This window comes from Anabrus simplex, chromosome 6 (assembly GCF_040414725.1).
Source record: "Anabrus simplex isolate iqAnaSimp1 chromosome 6, ASM4041472v1, whole genome shotgun sequence".
NCBI classification, from domain to species: Eukaryota; Metazoa; Arthropoda; class Insecta; order Orthoptera; family Tettigoniidae; genus Anabrus; species Anabrus simplex.
In genome coordinates this window covers 83,175,556-83,199,313 of record NC_090270.1, presented here as the reverse complement: position 1 = coordinate 83,199,313, position 23,758 = coordinate 83,175,556, and the positions used below count along the sequence as shown (strand labels likewise).

At 40.2% G+C, this 23,758-nt stretch overlaps 1 protein-coding gene across 1 annotated transcript in view; it reads left to right on the top strand.

The window, feature by feature from the left end:
- The window catches only part of Nup75 (nuclear pore complex protein Nup75), a 201,816-nt gene that overhangs the window by 131,699 nt on the left and 46,359 nt on the right, over positions 1 to 23,758 (top strand). The gene's annotated exons all lie outside the window — the stretch shown is intronic.

Sequence of the window (23,758 nt, the reverse complement as noted above, 5' to 3'; positions counted from 1 at the left end):
CTGGTCAGGGCTAAGAGTTAAGGATTATAGACTTTTAAACTGTGATGAAAAAACATTGTGGCCAGTTGATAAATATACTTCTAGTAGTAATTTGAATAACTGTCATTCTAAAACAACTTGACTTACACTCCTTCTCAAAATAAACATGTGACTTAGACACCTCAAAATAAACAGTACATGTTTCACCATAACTATTTTAAATACCATATAATCCTGAATACCACATGCCACCAAATAAGATCCACACAACTGAATTTTTAACAACAAAATTTGGAAAAAATAAATTGTAAATTTACTTGCAGTTTTTAAAAATTTCTGCAAATGTGTCACAAAATTGCTAATTTAAAATACTTTACAAGTAATAAAAACACCACAGTTAGAAATAAAACTAGTTCAATGTACAAATCAGTCACTATTCAAGGTTATCAGAACTATCACCATCGGAACTTTGATTACTGTCAACTTCCCATACATAGTCATCCTCACTACCATCCATAGAATTTGAAATAGAATTTGAAATTCCACTTTTCTTGAAACATTTCCTCACCATGCTGTTGGAGATGCAATCCCATGAAGTCTTTATCCATTTGCATAGAAGTTCCACTTCGGGTTGTTTCACTTGTCCAGTTGATGTCAGTGCGTGATCACTGACAGACACCATCCACTGGTTGTAGAGCTGTTTCAATGAAGCTTTGAAAGGCCAGTTTTTACAAACATCCAATGGCTGTAGCATAGAGGCCATATCAGTTTTTCCTTTACTTATGAATTCGTTTACAGCATCTGTACTATGTCTGCGATAACTGTTGAGCACAAGCAGGCTCTTCTTCTGCAATAAAGTTCCGTGGCGACGTTGCCAAACACACTTCACCCAATCCTCAATTAGCTCACTGTCCATTCAGCTGGATTCTTGGGTTTGAACGAAAATGCCAGATGGCAAATTTCCTTTCAGAAGTGTATTTCTTTCCAGAACGACATGAAGAAAGTTTGGTTCCATCAGCTAACATGCATAATATTGCCATGTAACATTGCTTTTTATTACCACCTGTCCTGATAGTAACGCTTTTAGATCCCTAGTGGCATTTCAGAATAAATGGGCGTCTGATTAGCATTCTCAGTTTGAGAAAGCAAGTAGGAATTTAGCTTATGCAAATGAATAATGTCGTTATGAAAGACCATAAACTTTTCTTCATAGGCAACAGAAGCACATGAAATACATTCGCATGCACAATCCATTTCTTCGATAAAATTTCCTTACATGTAATAAATATCATTTTTGGTCCGAGGTGGTCTAATAAATAACTTAATGTTATTATTTCAATCAAAATTTCCTTATCCGTCCACGGCTTTCAGTAAAACTCTCCTTCATAATAGGGTTGGGCAGACCGGAACATTCAGTTGTTCCGCAACGTTAGGAGCTTGGAGGCGGAGCGTTTCGGTACAAAGTGCCGCAACATGGGACGCGGAACTGTAACTGCATAGTAGAGAGAGAGAGAGACAACATGACATGCTCCGCGTCAGCTGGAATGTGCCTGTAACGAACGTGCTGTGTCGAAGGCGGCACTAGATAAACTAGTTGGCCTTGGCTGTGTGCAGTGGGCACTTCGGACGCGGGGCTGTAACTACGCACTGCGCAGTAGAGAGAACTTCGAGAGGCATTACATGCTCCGGGCCAGCGGGACTATGCCTGTATCAGTGTATCGAACGTGCTGTGTGTACTGTGTAGTTTCTAATGGCCATGGCCAGCATAAAGCTGCACGAAACGCGAACGAACAATATTGGAACACTGAAATTCGCGCACAATAATCTCGTTTAAAGGCTGCGTTTAGGTCAAGATTTTTTCGGTCAATACGAAATACAGATAACACAGTTACAATGGCAGTACAAGTGTTTAAAAGTAACTAATCTAAGGATATTTCCACCAGTTGAATGTATCGGCAGGTATTGTAATTAGGGCCAGGATAACTTCACGGCACGTGAAAAACCAGTCGAAAATCTGAAATATGCACCCAGAAATATCATGTCTAAAATATTTTTAGGATAAGAATGTCTTCATTCATTCTGAAATACACCTGTCATAATTACACTGGCAGTAGATGTGTTTACAAATGTCACAATGTTATTTTCACTAATTAAACATATACTCGCACAATTAAAGAGATATTTACCGAGCTCGATAACTGCAGTCGCTTAAGTGCGGCCAGTATCCAGTATTCGGGAGATAGTAGGTTCGAACCCCACTGTCGGCAGCCCTGAAAATGGTTTTCCGTGGTTTCCCATTTTCACACCAGGCTGTACCTTAATTAAGGCCACGGCCGCTTCCTTCCCACTCTTAGCCCTTCCCTGTCCCATCGTCGCCATAAGACCTATCTATGTCGGTGCGACGTAAAGCCACTAGCAATATATATATTCGTCAGTACCGGTACTCTATTTACTTACACGATATTAAAGCAGAACACTAAAATACAAATTAAACAGTATATACTATACAAGGAGAATACGAAAATAAAAATAAAACACTTTATTATACTGTACTAGGACAACACGAAAATAAAAATCAAACACTATATTATACTGTACTAGGAGAACACGAAAATAAAAATTAAACACTATATTATACTGTACTAGGAGAACACGAAAATAAAAATTAAACACTATATACTGTAGAAGGAGAGCACGAAAATAAAAATTAAGTGAAACTACCGACAAATGTTAATCTTCCAATAGGCTACAACACTTTAAATGGTGCTCAAAATGTTCACGGCAAATTTGCATTCAGGAACATGATTTTAGAAACTTTGTCACTTTTCAGACGTGTACGGTTTTCTGTGATGGTCTGTCCCTGCTTTGAGAACACTCGTTCACAGGGAACTGATGTCGCCATAATGCAAAGTCTCTCCTTCATTAAGTCGTAGAGGGCTGGCAAGGTATCTTTGTTGTCATTCCACCATTGAAGAGGATTCTCTAACCTATGCAGAAGAGGCATATTTAAATACTTATCCATCTGTATGATACTTACTGTTTTTGGATTAACAGTTGGCGCTTGAACGAGCTCTTCAACGCCTGCATCAAAGTTTTTCCATAGTATGCTCGAAAATGATACTGTAGACCCATATGCCTGACTGTCATTTGATGAGGGCTCTTGTGTTCCACCTGATGTGTTAACAGCTGTCTGTTGGTGTGAAGTGCCAATAACGGTAGCGGCATCATTAATAAGTTTTTCCTTTATTTCTTTAAGTTTGCTTTCATCCTTCATAAAACCATACGTGGATCTAAAAGTGTTGCTTCCCACATTATATTTATATTGTGGTACTTATTGCAAATTTTACTTGTCAGTTCTTCACATATCTTGCCAAGGAGTCGAGAAATGGCCGGACTGTCATATTCCACCTCTCGCAGCTGTTGGTAATGAGTTCGAAGGTTCCTACTCATCAATCCAATTTTTGAAAGGATAACGTGCTTTTCACTGCTGACTTCCCTCGTCATTTCATCGAAGCACCGAAGAATTTCAACTGATTTCTCAATTATGTACCAGTCTTCATTGTTTAAAACTTCCACAGAATTATTGTTCATTATTGCAAGAGTACTTTGTAGTGGTTCTTTGGTCTGAATCACTCTATTCATCATCTTGTATGTCGAGTTCCACCGTGTTGGACAGTCCTGCTTTAGAGTCAGAACAGGATAACCCATCTGTTTTTGAGTGCTGTGAAGTTTCTCCAAGGATTGTGGGCTCCTTTTAAAGAATTCGACAATACGTTTTACCTTCTCTCTCGTTGGCCTTATTTCTTCCAGGCTTGATTGTGCTACTAGATTCAAACTATGCGCTAAATACGGAACGTGCCACCAGTTGCACTTCTGAACCGCATTAACCATATTTGAAGCATTATATGTTGTGCAGACCACGTTTTTGTCCTGAAGATCCCATTCTATTACCACTTTCTTGAGTTCTTCGGCAATGTTGTCTGCTGTGTGTCTTCCTACAAACTTTGACCAGGACAGAAGCTTTGAAGAGAGTGTGCCATCATTTTTACATATGAAATGAGCGGTAACTGCTATATAGTTTTCATTTTTCAATGAAATCCACCCATTTGTTGTAAGGGTACATATGAAGCATTTTCTGACATGTTAGCCTTGACATCTTGCAATGTTGTGTCAGTTTATTCAAGAGACTATTCGAAAGTGTTTTACGGCTTGGGATACTATAATTAGGATTCAACATCGATAAAAACTTCTGAAACTCCTCAGCCTCAACTATATTGAAAGGTAAAAAATCTTTTGCAATCCATTTCAACAACTGTTCGTCAAGTTTCTCTTAGTTGTTGACATAGGCCTGGATGAATAGGCTTGTATTCTATTTTGTTTCAATCTTTGTACCTTCCCTCTGCTTAATGTGCTTAACTCGAGTGTATGATAGGACGTACCTGTTGTAGTAGTAGCAGTAGTAGTGTTGGTGGTAGATGATGATGAAACAGCTTGCATTAGCGACACAGGAAGATAGGTTTGTCCAGTTATTACTTGAACAGATGTGGCAGGCACAGGACTTGAAGCTTCAGTTGTTGCCTTTTCGTCTTCTGAGTCATGATGCACCGATAAGAAACTACTTTGATAAATGTCTGTTGTGGGATGTTTTAAGTCTGAAATGTCTCGTCATTGTGCCGGTTAATTTAATTTCGTGTGGCTATTTCTAGCCGAGTGCAGCCCTTGTAAGGCAGACCCTCTGATGAGGGTGGGCGGCATCTGCCATGCGTAGGTAACTGCGTGTTATTGTGGTGGAGGATAGTGTTATGTGTGGTGTGTGAGTTGCAGGGATGTTGGGGACAGCACAAACACCCAGCCCCCGGGCCATTGGAATTAACCAATGAAGGTTAAAATCTCTGACCCGGCCGGGAATCGAACCCGGGACCCTCTGAACCGAAGGCCAGTACGTTGACCATTCAGCCAACGAGTCGGACATTGTGCCGGTTGAAGATCCCTTTGCACACAAAATAGAAAAACATATATTGTATTTCACTCTGTCGGGTTTTATTCTAGTAAAAAAGTCCCAAACAGGACTCCGGTGCGACGTCATGGAAAGTTTACCGTCCTTTGTACGGTGTATATTCCTAGGCTTCAATGAAAACACACTTATAGAACAGTTGAACACAAAACAGAACACATTAAGTTATTCGCATGTACCGATTTACTACCGAAGGCCAGTGGTAGGCTGCAACGGAACTCACAGAACAAAGAGGATATGACAGAACACGGAACACTCCAACACGAGCAGCACATGGCGGGACTGGCGGCGGCACGGGCACACTGCACTTCCGTCTAGCGCCTGACACTCAGGAGCCGTCATGAGCCGTCATCGGCTATATCCGCTGTCACTTGACTCATGGTGCCGAACGCATCGTGTCGTCACATGTCCCGCTTACCGTTGATTACTTGCCAATCTCGAAGTGAAACCAATTAAACTAGTGTATTATTTAATTGTAAAATAGCCAAGTATAACTTCGTGTGCCCAGTATGTTGTACCCGTACTTCATTTTATTATACACAAGACTTTCTTTCTTTTCTTTCTTATAGTGTAAGCATTCTCGAAGATCCCGCGTGAAAAGATGCTTCCAATCAGTTAACTGTAGCTTGCGGTAATGAGGTGAAGTTTGTTAAAACGTGGACTTGAGTTTCTTTCTTTCAGAATGTTCAGTGAAATCATCACTTAAGCTAGTGAAGTGTATTATTTAATTCTCTAATAGTTGTGAATAACGTGGTGGGCTCAGTATGTCAGAATGTTCTACATCCTTTAATTATAGGAAAACTTGAATTGTCATTTTAAGACGAAACATTCAGGTGAAGAAGTGATATTTACAAATCATGTAGATGTAAGTGTTTCAGAATAATATTAGCGACTTAGTTTCTCTTTAAGGTGTTAGAAATAATGAATGTGTACCTAGTAGCATTAGAACCGATTACAAATTGGGCAAGCGATAGCATTGTGAGCGTTCAATTATATCACTGAGCCTGTAATTCTGTTCACAATACACTCTGAACTCGAGGAAAGTGAAAATCATAAGTTCTGAAAAGCTCAAGCAGAGGGAGAGTGTGGTGGCTAAATATCCTGCTACGCGATCATGCACAAACTTAGCCGATAAAAATGAAATGGCGTATGGCTTTTAGTGCCGGGAGATCCCAGGACGGGTTCGGCTCGCCAGGTGCAGGTCTTTTGATTTGACTCCCGTAGGCGACCTGCGCGTCGTGATGAGGATGAAATGATGATGAAGACAACACATACATCCAGCCCCCGTGCCAGAGAAATTAACCAATGATGGTTAAAATACCCGACCCTGCCGGAAATCGAACGCGGGACCCTGTGACCAAAGGCCAACACGTGGTAACTTAGCCGATGACGGCTCCTGAGTGTCAGGCGCTAGAACAAAGTGCACACGGCCGGTATCGACAGTCAGCTAGTAGGCGAAGGGGAAGGGCGCTTCTGACGGGATAGCAAGTCAATATCTCGGTCTCGCTTGAGAATGTTTCGGAGCAATTGACACTCCGTGTTCCGGAACAGCGGACCATAATGGTGCACCGGCACAGTGTCCCGAAACAGGGACATAGTGCCCAACCCTACTTCATAAGTTACTTTGCGATCACTGATGATCTTAGTTGTCACATTTCAGTCGATACATCGTAACCTAGTTCACATCTTTCAGTCACTATTTATAAAGCTGTTCTTCTGTTTCAGGAAAATGTGCACTCTGCCGTCGGAAAGTTGTACGATCACCGTTACTTTTTTTATAACATTTTCTTCTTCCTCCTATTGTGAATACATGATTCATCAATATCACTTATTCTGCTGGCGGCACAATTTCCGATAGTTTCAGTTTCCATTACAACTTAAAGTTTCTCACTCACAGTAAATGACTAAAAACACTTTTTTAAATTCATCACTTGTTACAACTGGTGCTTCTTCACTCAGAACATGAAGTATTAAATCAAATGCCGCACCCTGTGTTTCTAGTAACACAGTTGTGAACGATGGAGCAAGATTTCAGCCGTTGCCAAGTCGTGTGACATGAAACCACTCTTGACATTTGGAACAATGCATTATGAGACCACGATATGAAAGGCTTAAATATGACTCGAACCCGAATATAAGGAGCAATATTTCTGTAAAAGCGTGTGTACAATCTTATATGAAATCTTACCTTATAAAAGATGCTGGAAGTGTTGTCCTTCCTGGGTTATACAGGCATTGTATTTGGTAACCACATTCTGGCTGATGCGAGTGAGTTCTGCCACTGTAATATTTCTGATTTCATTTGTAATGTTTTCTTTCAGTTCCTCCAGTGTGTGAGGATTTGTTTGATACACCTTTTATTTCAGTTTACCCCACAAGTAAAAATCACACACTGTTAAGATCTGGAGAACGAGGGGGAACTAATGCAGCACTGATCACTGTCTGCAAACTCTTCTGAGATTGTAAAAAAGGAATCTTCTGCTCTGGGCTGAATCTTGTTGAAATCACCCAAACAATTTTTCTTCTTTTGTTAACTGATGGACACGACCAGGCCTCATCCAAAGAGAACGCAAGCTGTGGGTCGAATAAACAATCATTCAGTGATGCAAGATACCACTCACAATATCTCAACTCGTGTCTGGATCAGCAGTTTTTAACCCTTTCCGTTCGTGTGTCGACCTGAGGTCGACAGCCGTCACTCAGCGTTATAGCTCGTGTGTCGACCCTGAGTCGACACAATGTTTCGCCGCTTGTTGCTAGGTTACTTGGAATGCCAGGTCTTTTGTACTTCGTTTCGTAAGTGCTGGTCCCTTCCGGAAACTGAAAGAAACCAAATAGGTGTGTTTTAGTTTCTCTTTGCTTGGCAAAATTGCTCCGTTTCCTTGACAATGGAAAGCAGTCGCGTGAAGCAACATGGCGGCGCACAGTCTGACCGAAGCTGAGATTCTTGCGTCTATTTCGGCTGATTGTTTTTATAGTGACCATGAAAATGATGAAAATTTTGAATCTGGCAATGAAAGAGATATATCTATTAGTGATTCAAATGGCGATATTGATATCAGCGTCGCAAGAAATCATGGAGGCGGCGATAGTATTTTGACTCGTCCCGGTCCCAGTGATACAGTGCTGACTTCAAACATACCTTGGAGATCGCGGAGAACGGGTGATGCAGGATTACCCAAATGTCCTTACAGATTAGTCAGTGCATTCATAAATTGCGGCAATAGACTTAAAATAGAACTAGAGTACTGGTAGCTATTTTTTACTGATCAGTTGATAACCTCTGTTGTCCATGAGGCAAACAAATTTGCCGAAATATAAATTACAGCAAAATACTCCACTTCTGAAGAGATCTATCTGGTTTTCTTGGAAAGCTGTGATATTAGAAGAGCTGAAGGCATTTATTGGTACAATTATCAACATGGGGATGAACAGTAAGGCAAAAATGCAGGATTAATTTAGTGCAGACTGGTTGGATAAGCAAGCAGGGCTCCATCCAAGCATTTGCTTTGAACGCTTCCACACACTAAAGACATACCGTTAAGAAAGTGAAAAACATGATTTTGTGTCATGTAAATACCATACATTCATTAATTTTGTAGTTTCTTCCTGTATTATTGTTACAACCAGTACTTAACACCAGGTTTTAAAATATGAAGAATGCTGACAGAAATAAATGCGAGTTGGGAGAAATCAGGACGTACAAATAATTCGAGTGGAAAGGGTTAAACAATGGGCCCGTGTAAACCTGTGCAGTTTGATGTGCAACAGCTTTGTAGCTTTGTGTGCAGAAGATAGCGAAACCCCTATTTATTGTACTAATTTTGTGAGTGATTTATTCGGTGACCAAGATTTGCACCAATGTCATCTAGCTTATCCTCTGTTAAAACTGTTCATGTGCATGCATGTTTTATTGAGCATTGTGCCAGTAGTTTCAAATTTATTTACAATTATGTGAAGGTGCTCTGAAAGTGGCACTTCACCAGAAAATTGCTGAACAAATGCATCGGGTACCCATTGCGCCAGCTCATACTTAAAATAAATTTTACATACGAAAATACGGTGTTGCAATGATAACTGTTTCACTATGTTAACAGCTGAGATTCAGACTGGCTACTGATTCTAGGTAGAACACGTGCATGCTCCTTGCAAGGTCAAGAACTATAAAGAGAGTGTGGAAGAAAGTGGTTTGGCAATCTCTCCAAATCAAACAAGGATCACTTAGAACTCGTTAACGCAGCAGGGTGCAGGGTATGATTGACTGCTGGCTACCAGTTTGCTTCCAGGAACTGATGCCGTCATGTTTTGTCCCCAAGAGTATATCACATTACACTACATAACTCAATCTTACTCATTTTGTGACTTAACTCCCTTTCAAAATAAACAATTCAAGTACAGTAGAACCTCATTAATCCAGACTGATTGGGGGGGTGATAAAATCAACTGAAATAATCTGAAAGAACAGCAGAAAGGTCATTAAAATTCTGTTTACAGGACAGCAGCAAAACATGTTGTTATTAATAATAATAATAATAATAATCATTCATCATCATCATTAGTCGTTGTGCTCATTACTGAGCGTCGTGACCTCATAACTCCATAATTTCCTTGTTGCAGCCTTGACAAGATGTCTCCATCCCGAGCGGTTTTCACATTTCGTTAATATGACCTGAAGTGGTAGCCCAGTGATCTTCTTCGCCTGATCTATCCATCTGCTTGCTGTTCTTCCTCGTGGTCTATTGCCTTCAATTTTGCCTTGTAAAATTACCTTTTCCAAGTTCTCTCCATCTCGTCTTAAAATGTGGCCAAGGAACTGGAGATAACCTTCACTCACACGGGAAGATAGGCGTTTCTTGATGCAGAGTTCGTCCAGAATGGAAACATTAGTTCTTTTTTCTGTCCAGGATACACGTAGCATTCTCCACCAACACCACATCTCAAAGGCATCAATGCACTTTTTGTCTTTAGCATTCACGGTCCAGGTCTCACAGCCGTACAAAAAGACGGAGAACACTAGTGATTCTGCCAAGCACATCTTCGTGGCTTTTGATATTGCTCGGTTCTGCCAGATCTTAGTAAGTTTAAGCATTGCAGCACGACCTAAGACAATACCTCTTTTTAGCTCTTTATCACAGCTTCCCGTGTCATTAATGACAGACCCCAAGTATACAAATTCCTTAACTATATCCAGGTCCTTTAGGTATCCCATAAGTTGGATTTCACCTTGCCGATCAATTACCATTAGTTTGGTATTTTTGATGTTTATCTCTAGACCATACTGAAGACTAGTGTTCTTCACCCTTGTAAGCAAGTCATGAAGTTTCTCTTCACTACCAGCGATGAGGGAAGTATCATCTGCAAAGCGCAGGTTATTAATTTTTCTGCCACCAATCGAAATTCCACCATTCCAGCCATTGAGAGCTCTTTTGATGACACTCTGCATAGACGTTGTAGAGTTGAGGTGATAATATACAACCTTGCCTTACTCCATTTGTCACATTGAAAATGTCTGAGAGATCACCACCCACCTTTATGGTTGCTGCGTGGTTTTTATACAGGCTTTTCAGTAACGATATTAAGTGCAGTGGAACCCCAAATTCCTTTAGCACCTGCCACAACTTGTCCCACATAACAGAATCAAAGGCCTTTTTATAGTCCAGGAAGCAAATAAAGGCAGGGACACAAAACTCGCGACATTTCTCAATTATCTGTCTCGTGTTCAGGATAGACTCTCGTGTTCCTTTACCTGCAACAAAGCCTGCTTGTTCTGCGGATATCTGAGGTTGCAGGAATGGTTTTAGGCGTTGATTTATTATGTAGAGCAGAACTTTGCTTTCATGGGATATTAATGCGATAGTACGATAATTGGAACAATCCCTTATAGACCCCTTTTTGTGAAGAGGGATTAGTATTGATGTTGTCCAGTCCTTGGGCCATTCACCAGTTTTCCACACCATATTACATACCAAATGTAAAACACGCATGCCCTCCTCCCCCATCACTTTCAGCATTTCTCCCGAAATACCATCCATAATAATAATAATAATAATAATAATAATAATAATAATGATCAAAGTTGGAAAAGATCTTCAGGAAATAGGCATCATGAATGACATTGTATTAGACAGATCCAACTACAGACAATCACCGCTTTGCAGACCATCCAAGCACTACCACCAACAAAACCTGGTCGGAAGATTGCAAGAAAAGCCAGAGTGAGAAGATGAAGAGATTTTTGGAGATGAAAAAGGCAACATCATCAGCTAAATAAGTTCAATCGGGCTCCTTGGTCAGGCATAATGAATAATAGTAATCAGTATCATCCTCGTAGAACACCTCCAGTGTGCTGGGTAGGTTGGTGTTGAATGAGCCTTTGCCATCGTTGTCTGTACAGAAATGCCTTCTCTCTCACCACTGACTCCCAGTTCCCTCTTTTTCTCTCTACATTGTCTCAGTTAATGTATTCATCTCGTCCTAGGTCTTCCCATTGGCCTTTTTCCTTCAACCGTTCTTTTTAGGCATGCATGTGGTGTTCTTGTACCAGGCATTCGCTTTACAAGGCCATACCATGCTAATCTCGAAGTCTTTAGCTTCTCTTCTATCGAGTCCAGTTCCATTCTGATGTCATCGTTCCTTACATGGTCCTTGCATGTTTTTTGGAGAGTAGTTCGTTGGAACTTCATTTCACATGCTTGCAATTTACTACTTTTTTTTTTTTTTTTTTTTTTTTTTTTTTTCTAAGTAAAATGTTACTACTATTAGGCCTCAGCAACTTTGTGCAGGTATTTGCTAGCCAGTTTTGGTGTTCCATTGTGTTTTATCAGGCAGATCTCTGTTGGGGGGATTGATGGCTAATTTATGATTAATTTTTTCAAGTAAACACCAAATATTTTCAACTTGTCAACATCGTACAACATAGTGTCAATTGAACTTTTTTTGGCCTTCAAATCCACCTGGTGGATATAATCGTTACGGCGTCAAGGTTATATGATATGACACCATGGTTAGCCGGCAGGGTACGAGAGGTGGTGGTATATAACTTCTGATCTCTTGATTGCATGCCAAAAGCCTGGATTCAATTCCAAACCTCTCTGCAGTGTTCATATGGAGTGAGGGAATATGATGCTGTTGATGGTGATTCATCTGTCGTCAATCATCATCATAGGTTGTTCTGCCATTCGGCAGGTCCAGTCATGGCTGTGACCTCTATATCTCTTGATCTTGTGCCCTTTTCTTCACTTCTGCATAACCTTCCTTTCTTTTTCTAATGCTGTCTAATAACTGATATCGTCTTCTTCCTCTTCCTCGTTTTCCTTTTATCATCCCTTCAATTGCTACTCGGAGTAAGGTGTTGTGTCTTAGATTATGCCCTATCCAGTTTTTCTTCCTATTTTGGATTACGGTCAGCATGCTCCTCACTTCTCCCACTCTCTTCAGAACTTCCACATTTGATATTTTATCTTCCCACCTTACACCTTCAATTCTTTGCCAAATCCACATCTCAAATGTCTCTATTCTTCTCTGTTCTTCCTTCCTTAATGTCCATGTTTCAGCGCCATATAGAGCTATACTCCATATGTAACACCTTGCAAGCCTCTTCCTCAGATCTTTCTCTAGCGGGCCACAAAACAGTTTTTTCTTCTTGTTAAAGCTTTCCTTGGCTAAGGCAATTCGAGCTTTTATGTCTGTTATAGAGTGAAGTCTTCAGTCACAATACTTCCAAGATACTTAAACTTATTCACCTGTTTAATAATTTTTCCCCCTATCTTGATTGTCGCTTTTTCACCTTTACCTCCAAGTATCATGAATTTGGTTTTCTTTTGGTTATCCTCATTTCATACTCTTCACATTTTTTGTTTAATTTTCTCAGCATTTAGCAGAGGTCCTTCACATTTTCAGCTATCACTGCCATATCATCAGCCAATCTTATACATTCAATTCTCTTACCCCCAACATTGACACCTCTTTTACCATCCAAGCATTCACGAATAATTTCCTCCAAGTAAATATTAAACAAAGTTGGTGATAAGCAGCAGCCCTGTCTAACACCTCTCCCCAGTCTGATTTCTGCTGTTAATTCTCCTCTTGTTCTCTCTCTTGCTGTTTGGTTGTAATATAATTCCTTGATCAGTGTTCTCTCTCTCTCCATTCCACTCCATGTTTTTTAAGTATCTCCAAGAGCTTATCCCACCTCACTTTGTCAAATGCCTTCTCTAAGTCTACAAAGACTGTGTATACTTTTCTATTCTTCTCTATGTACCTTTCTCCTGTGACTTTCAGTAAACCAATGGCATCCCTTGTGCCTACTCCATGCCTAAATCCATATTGTTCTTCACCAATATAATTCTCCATTCATCTGTAAATCCTTCTGTTTATTGCTCTTAATAGTATTTTAGCTGCATGAGAAATTAAACTTAGTGTCCTGTGTTCTTCACATTTCTTACTGTTTTTTCCTTTTTTCTATTGGTATTATATTTTTCAGAAAATCTTTTGGCCATTTCCCTTTTAAGTATATTTCTTGACAAAGTTTTACAAATATATCCTTTCCTTTCCCCTGCAGTACTTTGAGTAGTTCAACTGGTATTTCATCTACACCAACTGCCTTGCCATTCTTCATTTCCCTAATAGTTGCCTCTATTTCCTCTACTAATACACTGAAGCTAATCTGATCTTCATTTATTTCATTTTCCTTCTCCAAATTTATACTACTCTCGCCTGGTCTGCTGTTCCAATCATATAACCATTCTATGTACTCTTTCCATCGTTCCTTAACTCTTTCAGGCTCACTTACTAACTGTCCATCCAATGTTTTAATCTCAGTCATTCCACTTCCATTCCTTTTATCGTTGAATGTTAATTCCATAGCTTCTTTGTACATCATGTCATATTTACCTTCACTTTCCAACCATTCTATTTTGCTGCAGGTTTCTGTGATCCACTTTTCTTTAGCATGTTCAGTCTCCCTTCTTAATTCATTATTTAATTTCCTATACATCTTTCTTCCTTCCTGAGTGTTTACGTTTTTCCATTTTCTCCTTTCTTCCATTTTGTCCAACATTTCTTCAGTTACCCATTCCTTTCTTACTTTTCTCCTCCATTTTGTTCCCAGAACTTCTTTTGCTGTCTCTTCAAGATTGTTTCTAAATCTCTCCCATTTTTCATTAACACAGCCTCATTCTCAGTTTGTAACCTTTCAACAAGCCTCTCTTCCAACTCTTACTACATTTTGCATTTTTTAAGCCATTCCTATATCTTTGCTGTATCATAATATAGTCTATTTGGTACCTTTCATTATTAATACTAGATGTCCAAGTGTACCTCCACCTTTTACTGTTTTCAAACAGTGTATTGCCAATAACAATGTTGTTTCTTTTACAGAAGTCAACTAACATCTGGCCTCTGTCATTTCTAACTCCGAGCCCATATTTTCCAACTATTTTGTCTTCACGTCCTTCTCCAACAACGGCATTCCAATCTCCCATTACCACCACACATGCATTCTTAATTTCTCTTCCACTAATCTCTTCTATTTGGTCGTAACATTCCTCTACCTCCCTTCTGGGTATTGACTGGTTGGCATATAAACTTGAATTATTATCGAAACCGACTTTCAACCTATTAGGTCGTGTTACGTGCATTTAGTACGTGTTGAAGAGATGTTAAGTACAGAACAAAAATGGCCAACCAGACACTAGTGGGATCCGAACCCACAACCTCCCGATTTCACGTTGGTTGCTCTACCAATTGAGCTATCGTGGCCTAGGCCATCTTTGTTCTGTTGGAAAGGTTCTAAGCTACAGGTCTGATACTACTACCATCACACTGTAGAGTGCGTTTAAGTTGCCCATTGGCCATTTTTGTTCTGTACTTAACATCTCTTCAACACGTACTAAATGCACGTAACACGACCTAATAGGTTGAAAGTCGGTTTCGATTACAATGCGGTCGTGAAAATTCAATATTCATTGAATTATTACTAAATCTTTCTGATTGCCTTTCAATCTTAGCATAATTATTCTCTTATTTCCATATTCTATCTTCAACACTTTAGGCTTTATATCTTTCTTAATTAGTATTCCTACTCCATGTTGTCCACTACGCTCAGCACCTGAGTAATATAGTGTATATCCTCCACTATCCAGTTCTCCACTACCTCCCCATCTCACTTCACTCATGCCTAGTATGTCAAGTTTGTTTTTAGCCATTTCTTACTTAGCATTTTCCAATTTTCCTTGCTGTAATAAAGTTAGTACATTCCAAGTACCTATCCTCAAAGTCGGTTTACTTTTTCTAGGGCTTTTACTCATCCTTCCTTCATCTCTATTAGAAAACCTCGATGTATTTTTCTCTCGGAGATCCGATTGAGGGGAAGTTTTACCTCCGGAGTCATTTATACAGAGGTCCATTGCCATGAACTTCTTGGGATGATTTCAGTGGTGGTTTCCCGTTGCCTTCCACTGACCTCCAAAACCTGTCTGCTCACCAACTCAGTTTCCCGCTGGGGTTGGTTACCCAATCTTCCACTGAGTTGCTCGGCTTAACAGGGGATGGAGACATTAATCCTTCAACAGACCCCTGGGTGTTATTCGACAGGAGGAGGCGATGTGCTGTTAGTGGGTTTCTCACTCTCACTCATTTTCATCCCACACCTGGATGTGCAGGTTGCACATGGGCATCAAATAGAAAGACCTGTACCAAGCAAGCCAGAAGTCTCCTCAGTAACTCCCGCTGCAAAAGGCCCTACACTGAATAAATAAATCAGCCCTTTGGAAATTCAAATACCTCTACCTAGTTTGAACAGGAAGCCGACACACTGCCGTTGGTGAACAGGGACGAGAGAGCTACAAAACATGTTTATAATGGTACATTTTAAATAGTATAGGCATAAAGAAATCACTATTTTATGGAGTCTTTCAAATCTGAAAAGCCTGCCTGACTTGCTGGAAAGTTTATTCCTAACTTTACAGTTTTCCATTAGAGCTTGAGTTTTCCCCTGCCTGCCAATCCACTCATGTTTGGGGTTGTTCTCCAGGCTTTCTTATTTACTTCACTTCACATTTTTTTCTTTCTCCAGCACAAATGTTAACAGTTCACTCTTTCTCTTCCCAGTGTCAAATTTGGTTTATTCTGCTATTCTGTACTCTGCACGAATGTTAGCTGTGGACACTCCCTTTTCAGTTTTTCTATTACAGCTACTTTTCTTGCATACAATCAATAAGTCAGTCAATCAAACAATCATCATTTATTGCATTTAGGGCTGTTGCCCAGGTGGCAGATTCCCTATCAGTTGTAAACATAGTTTTTCTTACATGATTGCAAAGAATTTGGAAATTTATCAAACATTTCCCTTGATAAATTATTCTAATCCCTAATTCCTCTTCCTATAAAGGAATATTTGCTCCAATTTTCTCTCGTGAATTCCAGCTTTATCTTCATATTATGATTTTTCCTACCTTTAAAAGTTCCACTCAAGCTTACTCATGTATTATTGTCATTCTATGCCATCTCTCCACTGGCCGTTCGGAATATACTGCTTAGTCGAGTAGCTCTTCTCCTTACTCCCAAATCTTCCCAGCATAATGTTTGCAACTTTTTTTTTTTTTTTTTGCAAGTTGATTTATGTCACACAGACACAGGTAGGTCTTATGGCGACTGAGGGACAGGAAAGGGCTAGGAGTGGGAAAGAATCAGCCATGGCCTTAATTAGGTACAGCCCCGGCATTTGCCTGGTGTGAAAATGGGAAACCACGGAAAACCATATTCAGAGCTGATATAGATGTTGATTCCCATAGGGAATCTGAAATATTTGTCCTGAGTGAGTAAATTTATAATACCAATATAAATGGTCCGTTATTGGACATTATAAATTTTCCAGCTAACTCACTCCTGGTTGCCAGCGTTTCGCCCTCGTGTGCTAGGGTGGGCTCAACAGTTGGTACCTAGCACACCTACCAATACGCTGGCTAGTGCATACCGTGGAGGCCACTGCGTAGGCTAACTGGAGCCACCGGCAGTGCCGATGCACTAAGAGACTTTGTCTCATTATCAAAAATTGATGCCTGCTTGGCCATCAGATGATATAGATGTTGATTCCCATAGGGAATCTGAAATATTTGTCCTGAATGAGTAAATTTATAATACCAATATAAATGGTCTGTTATTGGACATTATAAATTTTCCAGCTAACTCACTCCTGGTTGCCAGCGTTTCGCCCTCGTGTGCTAGGGTGGGCTCATCAGTTGGTACCTAGCACACCTACCAATACGCTGGCTAGTGCATACCGTGGAGGCCACTGCGTAGGCTAACTGGAACCACCGGCAGTGCCGATGCACTAAGAGACTTTGTCTCATTATCAAAAATTGATGCCTGCTTGGCCATCAGATGATATAGATCAACATCAATATCATTTATATTGGTATTATAAATTTACTCATTCAGGACAAATATTTCAGATTCCCTATGGGAATCAACATCTATATCATCTGATGGCCAAGCAGGCATCAGTTTTTGATAATGAGACAAAGTCTCTTAATGCATTGGCACTGCCGGTGGTTCCAGTTAGCCTACGCAGTGGCCTCCACGGTATGCACTAGCCAGCGTATTGGTAGGTGTGCTAGGTACCAACTGATGAGCCCACCCTAGTACACGAGGGCGAAACGTTGGCAACCAGGAGTGAGTTAGCTGGAAAAGTTATAATGTCCAATAACGGACCATTTATATTGGTATTATATTCAGAGCTGCCGACAGTGGGGTTCGAATACACTATCTCCCAAATACTGAACACTGACCGCACTTAAGCGACTAAAGCCATCAAACTCGGTTTATTTATTTATTTAGCGGATGGGTAGAGATACAGCGTCTATTGTTAAAAGATCTAGACTATATACGTATGTCCAAATTGTTTATATAGCCTCTGGAGTCGCAAAAGCAAAGTCACTAGCACTGCCATTGTATTTTCTAGTCCTGCATTCTTCGATGATGTGCTTCACTGTCTGCTGTGTAGCGCCACAGTCACACTCATTTAAACATAAGAGTTTCATTTTTGGTCCGTATTGAACTGAGAATGGAAGATAGGAAAAACTAGAAAGGTTCCACCTTTTCAATACAAAAATGTTATAGGTTTATTTATAACATGTATTTGCACTTGGGACTAGTTTCGACGCTGTGTTGGCGTCATCATCAGCCAAAAAATGGGAAAATAGGCCAGTGTGTAGGCATTCATATTACACAAGGTGTTACATTAAACAATACAAATCTTGCAAGGAGATAAAAACATGGATGAATATAGAAACAAATGAATCGTTGAGAAAGCAAAAGTTATACATGTTAAAAAATAACCTTAACCACACATCTTGCAGTGTGAAAATATTCTTCTTGAATGATTCATGAGTATAAAACACACGCGCACACATTTCTGAAGAGCCAGCAGGCAGGACAAAGTAAAGTGAAACCTTAAGGGATCTTCTGAGAAGAGTTCATCATTTTTCTATGTTCCGATTAAATAATGAAGTCTCCCTTGAGTTCCTGATAAACATACACAACAGGAAATTCTCCTTCACTCTCAACAATAGCTATAAAGACCAACGGTAAATTTCATTTTTCAAAGACGTGAAAGCATGATCTTGAACGTGATGTAACTCCTTTCATTTGACCCATTTTTTACACAAGGTGTTACATTAAATAATATATCTCACGAGGAGATAAAAACAGGGACGAATGTAGAAACACATGCACCGTTGAGAGAGCAAAAGTTGTACATATTAAAAATAAGCTTAAGCACATAACTTGCAGTGCGAAAATATTTGAATTTGAAAGATTCTTGAATAAAAGACGCACGCGCACACACTTCTAAAGAGCCAGCAGGCGTTGGGATTCTGTTTCACTTGTAGTGGAAGGCTGCACAGTTCCCGTAGTTTGTTCGGATCCTGTTCAGTGCGGACCATAGTCTACGAGGGAGGTTGAAACCAGGTGGCGGCGTCTTCTTCACAGAAGGCATTGTCGGGCAGTATTTTTCGTTGAGTCTCTTCTGTCACTCAGCGGAAGTTTGGTAGTTGCTGTTCCACAAGTTCATGGCATCTCTAGTTGGTGGTTTTCTCGAACGCAGACGATTAATATTCGCATCGCTGATGTCATTATGTATCAGGAGTTCTGGGTTATTCACTATTTTACTGAATTCTCTTAGGAGAGCATCTTTACGTCTGAGATCTGGAGGAGGGATATGACTTAATACTGGTAGCCACTGTGTGGGAGTAGATTTGATTGTGCCAGTGATGAGATTCATTGTAGTGTGCAGCTGGGTATCTATGATGTTTGTGTGGGCATTATTCAGCCAAACAGCAGCACAGTATTCAGCAGTCGAGTACACAAACCCTAAAGCTGAACATCCTCAGAGTTGCAGCTGTAGATCCCCAGGTTGTTCCACACAGCTTATGAATTATATTGTTGCGAGTTCTTACTTTGGCAGAGACGTTCAGGAGATGTTGTTTATAAGACAGTGGTCTATCCAGTGTGACTCCTAGATATTTAGGGTAACCATTATGTCCCAATTTCTGGTTGTCCATGTGCACATTTAACTCTCTGTTAGCCATTTTATTGTTTAGGTGGAAGCAACAAACTTCAGTTTTGCTGATGTTTGGTTGGAGTCCCCATATTTTAAAGTAGTGTGCCAGTGTCTTGAGGTCTTCAGTCAGGATCTCTTCTGTTTTCTCAACTGTTTTGTCCCTGATAGCAAGTGCCCAATCATCTGCGTATCCGAATTTCCTTGAACGTGTCTTCGGCATGTCTGCAATATATAAACTAAACAGCAAAGGAGCGAGAACTGACCCCTGTGGTAGACCGTTGTTCAGCGCTCTTTGGCTGCTTACAGCTGTCCCATTGTACACACAAAATTGTGTTTGACTCAAAATGTTGTTCAGGAGTCGTGCAGTTATCCTACATGGGACCACTTTCAGGAGCTTGTAGAGTAAACCATCTTTCCAGACTGTGTCATAGGCTGCTGTTAAGTCTAGGAATGCCACTGAGGTCTTGAGTTTTCTTTGGAAGCCTGCTTCTATGTAGGTTGTAAGAGACATAACTTGATCTGTCGTACTTCTCTGTGGTCTAAAGCCCGCCTTTTCCACTGGAATTTTCTCGAGTATCTCGGGACCAATTCTGTTGAGCAGAAGTCTTTCTAGTAGTTTATATGCAACACTGAGCAAGGCAATAGGGCAGTAGCTCTATGGTTTTTCACTTGGTTTACCTTTCTTAAGCAGGACAATAATCTTTGTCTGTCTGAATAGTTTTGGTGTCTTGCCTCTTTCAAGGATATCAGTGTAGAATTTAGCCAGCCAGGCACGAGCCTTTTCTCCACAGAGAGCGAAGAACTCTGGGTGTATACCATCCTCACCAGGGGCTTTACCTGATTTAGTGTCACTGATAGCTATGTTTATTATCTTCCATGCTAAATGGTTTGGAGTGTGCCAGCGGGGAACTACTTTTCAGGAGTTTCAGTTCTTTCTTTAAGTTCTTAGTAAGTTTCTTGTTTCTTTTGCTTTTGGAAGTCATGACCAGATGAGAGGCGATCTTGTTTCAATGGATTTCTGACATCGTCCGTCCAGTTGCTTTTCCGTCTCCAAGCTTCTTTAGAAGAGACCATGCTTGTCGACTCGATTTGGTGAAGTCTAGAGAGCTAACTTTATCTTCCTATTTTTGCCTCCTGGCTGCATCTAGGCTTGTAGAAGCTGGTCTGCAATTTCATGGTCACTGCTCTCAATAAATTGTTGGTATAGGTTTTCGCTTTCCTCGTTCCATCCAGGGATGTATTCCCTGCGAAACCCTCTAGGGATATGTTTCTTTGCTGCTGACACCACAGCTCCTACGAATCTTTCATAAGCGTCATGTGTAGGTGGTATCCGACCTACGCATTTATCAAGTTCTTCTGCGAAGCCAGGCCAATCAGTCTTATTGAAATTCCAGCGTGGTCGAGGGCTAGATGTGATCAGAGGGATTTGGATGCCAATTTCTTATAGTACAGGCCTGTGCTGGCTATGAGGGAAATCATGGAACACTTTTCGAGTAGTTGGTAGAGGTTTGTTTCCTTTGTCTCTGGACACAAAACACAGATCAGGACAATACCCCCGTTTCCAGGCTGCTGATTTGAATGTGTCCCGGTCTTTGGCATCAAAGACGTGAAAGAGGTTGTTTATATCCATCCATTCCAGTACTGCTTCCCCATTATCGTCATTAGTTCTGTATTTCCAGTCCTGGTGGTGACTGTTGAAATCACCAATGTAGACTGCTAGATGTGGTTGAATATCTACAACATGGTTGGGCCACTTAGAATTCGCATGTTTGTATACGTTTGAGACCTCCGTGTCACCTATTCTGATGACAACAGAGTGGATGTCCTCCTCGGTGCTAGTAGATAGAAGAAAGGCATTATCTACAGTGTTTCGCACGTATTTAGCATTACCGTAGGCATGATGATAGGTTGCTCCTAGAACATGGTAACCCGGAATTTTTCCTCTAGCTTGCAGCTGCTGCTCATCAGAGCAATGTGTTTCCTGTATGACTGCTAGGTCTACTTCATGAGAAAGTAGCAGTTTGGGCAAGGCTTCACTTTTAGCACGACTAATACCTTCAATGTTTAGTTGACATACACGAAGGACAGGTCCAAGGTTCCTTGGTGCATCATTTTGTAACACTACTATTTTGTTAGAAAATGTTCAGAACAAATTATGCTGCTTTCCTTTGATTCTTCTGTGGTCCTCGCCTCAAGTAATCCTGGTGTGGGTCCCAATACACAGGAACCATACTCTAATTGGGTCATACCAGAAACTTATACGCCCTCTCCTTTACATCCTTACTAGAAATCTGTCACTTTTATTTACAATTCCATTTATGTGATTACCCCAATAAAGATCTTTCCTTATATTAACACCTAGATACTTTAGAGTAATCCCCATGATGTACTTTCACCCCATCGAGTACTTAAAACTGAGAGGACTTTTCCTCTTTGTGAAATTTACAGTCTGACTTTTCACCCCATTTTCTGTCGTATACCATTGTCTGCTGTTGATCTCACAACATTGTCGAGGTTTTTTCCAGTCGCTTACAATTCCTTCATAACATTATCTTCAAAAAGCTTTCTCTCTGATTCCAGTTCTTTACTCATACGAAAGTAATCCCAAAAATGAGGTCTCCTAATTTTTATAAACACATAGACCTGTTTATTTCTACAATGCTTTACATCACTTTACAGCTTGACCAATATGGATATCTAAGAAGAATTTTGGGTGCTGCAAATCTGAAAATAATAGGGCCAATTCTGAATGGAATGTGTGTTGATTGTTGAGGGTTTAACGACATTGGAATGAAAGGAACCACTGTATCATGAAAGGATAGCCATGTAACTGAGCAATCATAGATTTAGATTTAGTTTACTACTGTACCTGTTGTAGTTCCATATACATCCGAGTGTAATCATATTTTGAACACGTAATGTCCATAATAATGTACAAATAAATTTTAACCCTCATGGAGTTATGTGATGAATGTAATTTTTGACTTCCAGCCACTTCAAAAACCGATCATTCTGTATTTTCACAATTTTTTCCCCTGCTATTCAAATTAAACAGTATGGCTTATCAGGGTCTGGATTAACAAGGTTTTACTTTATTTTCTTTATTGTAAAACTTCGAGTAGTTCATTTATTTATAAAATCTCTATTCTCTCTCTGTGGAATTTTATCTTTCCTTATTTTTATGATCTGTTAAATGCATGCTATAAATTGTTTTGTGCTGTTTAATTGCAGTATGATGATGCTGTATTTACTCGTCTATAACATCCCCACAATTGTAGAATATTTTCAGAGGGAAAAAAATCAGAAATAAATCTTTTAAGTGACCAAGCAACAAGTGCATAATTTTGGCTAACGGTAAAACTGATGCTTATGCACCACTTGCGCATTGGCCTTGACCACCACCACCACTACCGCCGCCGCCACCACCACCCCCACCACCCCCACCACCCCCACCATCACCACCACCACGTGTTTCACATCCCATGCGGGTGTGTGTAGTGTGTAATTAGGAAACATCCAGTACACAGGGAGGAGTAAAAATGAGCAAAGGAACAAGTTTTACAGCATCCTTCATGCTGAATGTGTTAGAATATGCTGCAGTAAAGGGAGTGAGAGCAGCTAGTCGTAAATACGACGCATAGCTGTGAATGATTCATTATTAGCGTAACCAGAGAGACAAATTATTGGGAGCAAAGAAAACATCTAAATCTTTCTGTGGTACAGAGAAGGGAAAATATGTAAATGTGGACAAAAAGAATTCTGGAGTGGATCAGAGAAGCAAGTAACAACAGCAATGCTATAAGTGATGAAATAGTGCAGTTTAAAGCACACGAAAGTCTTGGTAGTGTGGGGAAGGATTTGAAAGCAAGTAGATGTTGGTCAGAACGCTTTATGTGTCGAAATGGACTATGTTTGCAGAGAAGGACATCACTGTGCCAGTGGCTTCCATCAGATTATACCAACAAAGTGATTGAATTTCACAGCTTTGTTGCAAGACTTCAGCACCAGTTTCTCCTTGTCTCAAAATGGCAATCAGAAGAAGTATCTATTTGTCCACATATTCAATACTTTTATAAATTGAATGATATCTTTAGATCATTTTAAATAGATTCTGTTGTATACTAGACTGCATCCTCTGCACATGTCACACATTCAAGTTTAGCATTGTACTTCACATTGTCCAACTCTAAGGAGAGTACATTTAA